We start from the raw sequence: 4,001 nt of genomic DNA, 5'->3' as shown, positions 1-4,001 counted from the left end.
GCAAATCATTTCTTATAAAAAGCAAGCAATAGCCCAGCTATCAGCAACAGGCAGGCATCATGCATCTCATTATCTGAGACACAAGAATCTTAACAGGGAAATACTGCTGCTTCCAAATCATTCCTCTGCTGTCTGTATTTAATAGTGTTGCTGTGAATACGCTTGTGGTGCTTTTGAAGGGCTGACATCAAGAGATGGCTGAAAACAGAACTTGTTTTCTGCACCCCCAGGATCAGGAAGAGCAGTGACAGTAGGCACATGTCAGTCAGACTGACGCTACATGCCACTGATTATATGCCATTTTTCATAATCCAGGTTTCTCTGTGTCTTTCAGAAGGACTTTTGTTTGCAGAAGTGAAGGCATAGGATGTGTGCACATCCACTCAAACCTTGAGGAGTCATATGGCAGGTTTGAAATAGGTGGTTGAAGCAGGACAAGCAAGGTTTATTCACTTGGATGTCTGGTTTTATGAATTATAGATGTCTAGTAATTCTGAATTTTGACCTTTTTTGAGTATTGTATGAAAGGAGAGAAGATCAGCAGTCCCCTTGAAAAGGATGGAAGGGGCCCTTGTGGCCTGTACAAAATGCATACAGTTAAGGCACTGCCACCTACTTTGTGGTATATAACCATGTTTAACCCAAAGGAACAGCATGAAGTTGTGTCAGGGGAAGTTTAAGTTGGATATTAGGAAAAAGTTCTTCATCCACATGATGTTTGGGCACTAGAACAGTTCCCCAGGGAACTGGTCACAGCACCAAGCCTGACAGTTCAGGAAGAATTTGGAAAACACTCTCAGGCATAGGATATAACTCTTGGGGTGGCCTGTGCAAGGCCAGGAGTTGGAATCAATGATCCTTGTGGGTCTCTTCCACCTCAGAATTTCCTGTGATTCTATGACAAGGCAAAAGGCTAGTATTTAAAGTTGCTGCCTGTCCAAATTCACTGGTGGTTGTTCAAAAATATTTTGGACTATTGAACTGCATAAACGTGTATTCCAGCACTTCAGGTATAGGCACAAATGAATAGAATCCCTTACTGTAGGTAACAGAGGACTTAAAAATGCTGCTGTCAGGTGTGCAGTCAGAACTGACTGGGGGGTTTCTTCACAATACAGGTAAAATTTAGGTTTCAGATGTGATGTGGTAAAATTCCTTTCTGCTTTCTTCTTGCATGTTTTACCTTCCTTCCCACAATGGAAAACAGAGCTGTGCCCCATTGCCCTGCTCTCCCCTGCCCAGCTCTGAGTCCATGCTCTGGGGAGGAAAGCAGCAGGTACTCCTGGCCAGGGCTGGGCTCAAAGAGCAGGAGTGAAGGTGCCAAAAGGGCTTCTGGTGAGCACAGAAGCCCTGCATCCATGCAGCACTTTTGAAGTCTCCCTGTGGAGTGCACATGGGAGTTTGGTGTGCAGCAGCAGTGGGAAGGCCATACAGATTAAGGCTCCTTCTCTCTCAGTGCTGAGCTCTGTACCATAGCATGGGCTCTTTCAATACTTCAGATCTTTTTTGGGGGTTTATTCCCTTTCCATGTGCATCAAACATGATGCTCACTAGCTCATTAATATTCTGCTACACTGTGGCTGGATCCTGAAGCTCTTTCTCATTCTCATTCTCATTCTCATTCTCATTCTCATTCTCATTCTCATTCTCATTCTCATTCTCATTCCATTCTCATTCTCATTCATCCTCATGCAACTCTGCTGCATTGCATGAGACAAGCAGCATAAGCAACAGCTGCCTAGCTCAAACCACATTATGAAAATTGTAGGCATAAAATGATTAACATAATTTCTAAAATCTAAAGAAAATTTAGCCACAGCTAATTTCTCCAGGCACTATTGGAATATCTTTTTCTTGTTTAAGAGGTATATAGGCCAGTCAAGTGTTATCAGGAACTAGCATTTAATGAGAAAGCTAATGCTTTCTTTGCTTCAGTCATCAGTTTTTCTAAAGCTGACTATTCTGAGAAATCTGGGTTTGTTTTTTTTTTTGTTTTTTTTTTTTTTTTTAATATATAAATATGCTAACACGTAGCACAATATACAGTACAGATGAGCAATCTATGTCCCCATACTTCATCAGGAGCCTCTTTCACTCCTCCTGCATGTAGCACTTGTTCTCTCATTTACTAATTCTTTAAGGACTGACCTGACTTTTACAGTTTATCATGATTCAAGAGCAGAGTACAGCCAAGCTGCTTCAAAAGCACACTGAAGCACAGTTTGTACCCCAGGCCCTCCAATCCTCCTTTGACAGTGTGTATTGAACCAGACCAGGAAAATTATCTGAAATATTCCAGTGCCACATATATTCAAGCAAAAAAGAGGCAGAAGACAACAGCATGGGAGGAGAGAACTGTCCTTTCCTAAGCACTCAATAAAGTGCACTGACGTACCCCTTAATCAGTATGGGGATGGTCTGGCTTGGTGTTATGGGCATAGTTCATACTGAATTTCTGACTTCTCTGACCAGTGTCTGGAAGATCTGTTACCTGTGATAGACTCCAGCACTGTTAGATTGGAAGCCACACAGGGCTCCCTACCTACCTGCAGTCCTCCTATTGGGAGTAAAACCACCCCATGAAGTGCATTAGAGATACTTTCCTTCTGTTAAAGATGCTTAGCAAAATTGTTCTGTAGAAAAATGAAAACAGTCACCATCTTCTGCAGCAGCACAAGAGGACAAATCAATTCAAATTATACAGAAGGCAGTGTAGCTCCCCATGGACTTTCTGTTCTCAGAAACAGTAAGAAACCTGAAGTAACCAGTCAGAGACAATCAAAGACAATGAAGCAAACACTTATTGAAAGGACTTATTAAACAGTACTGTTACATCATATGATTGTGGTCTTGTCTAGCATGCTTTATTATCCACTTATTCAATATTTACAAATACAAATATTTCCTTCCATTTTTTTATAACATTTTGTGGAGAAATAATTAAATATCTGTATATGGAAAAGGGAAAAAATCAAGACACCGAGCAAGTTAAATGATGAAAAAAAAATCAGGTTTGGAATTAATCCCAAGTGATTTTCATTTATTCACTGAGTTGAAACAATTCTCTTGTAAGACATTACAGATTTAGTACACAATGCTGCTCAAGAATTACACTATATTTATAGTGAGCTAGGAAGTATTGTGAGACAGAAATTAGACACATTCTCTTCAAAGCTTGACAAAGGTTAAATTTTGCCAGGGTGTCCTGGCAAAAGAGAAAAATAAATGTATGCAACTTATGCAAAAGAGATTTTGCTATTAAGGTAAATGTTTCTGTTTATTACCTGCCACATACTGGTACCATTTCTCCAAAGTAGTAAACAATATGCTATATGCTTCTGATAGGAAAAACACTCATTTAAATGGTGCTTCTTTGCAAACAAACTTGTATTCATTGACAGTTATTTTTAATTAGAATTTTGTCAAAATTTAATTTTAATTTTTATAATCTAGTATATGAGATCACACAGTTTCAAAATGCTGTCCCGGGAGCTGCTAAAATTACCCAAAGTTGTATTGAAGAAATCCACTATTAACAGAAAGAACAGCATTCTTCAGTCTCAGATAATAAAATCAAAATAAAATGGAAAAACATTTGATTAAAATATCAAAATTACCAGTAACTATAAATGAAACTGGATTAAAGGCATATAATCTCTAGGAAGAACTGTCTAAAATGGCAGACTGTAAATCCATTGAAAGGTGCTTCCTTGCACAGAGCTGTGGCTGCAGTTGCAGAAGGACTAAAGGACATGGATACAGCCTGAGACAGGCCCACGTGTCCACAGAAACATCAGGGGAGGGAACAAGGCAAACAGCCAGGGCTGTGGCTGAGCAGAAAGCGCCACTGACATGAGAAAACTTCTGAGGAAGTAAAAAAAATTTTATTTTACAAAGACTTCTGAAACCTTTCCAAGTTCTCAAAAGCAAATGGCAAAACTTTCTAAAACATCTAAAATGACTTTTTAAAATTAAAAATTACTAACTGTCTTCCTGTGGCA

The 4,001-nt window shown here is 39.4% G+C and overlaps 1 non-coding gene across 1 annotated transcript; it reads left to right on the top strand.

The window, feature by feature from the left end:
- Window positions 1–514: 514 nt before the first annotated feature.
- Window positions 515–640, top strand: LOC116183627 (U6atac minor spliceosomal RNA). The gene has a single exon (XR_004148289.1). It is a non-coding gene; the product is annotated as a U6atac minor spliceosomal RNA (small nuclear RNA).
- Window positions 641–4,001: the final 3,361 nt, after the last annotated feature.

This window comes from Lonchura striata, chromosome 4 (genome assembly GCF_046129695.1).
Source record: "Lonchura striata isolate bLonStr1 chromosome 4, bLonStr1.mat, whole genome shotgun sequence".
Taxonomy (NCBI): domain Eukaryota; kingdom Metazoa; phylum Chordata; class Aves; order Passeriformes; family Estrildidae; genus Lonchura; species Lonchura striata.
The sequence above is the reverse complement of the archived record's forward strand: the minus strand, read 5'-3'. Positions and strand labels throughout refer to the sequence as shown.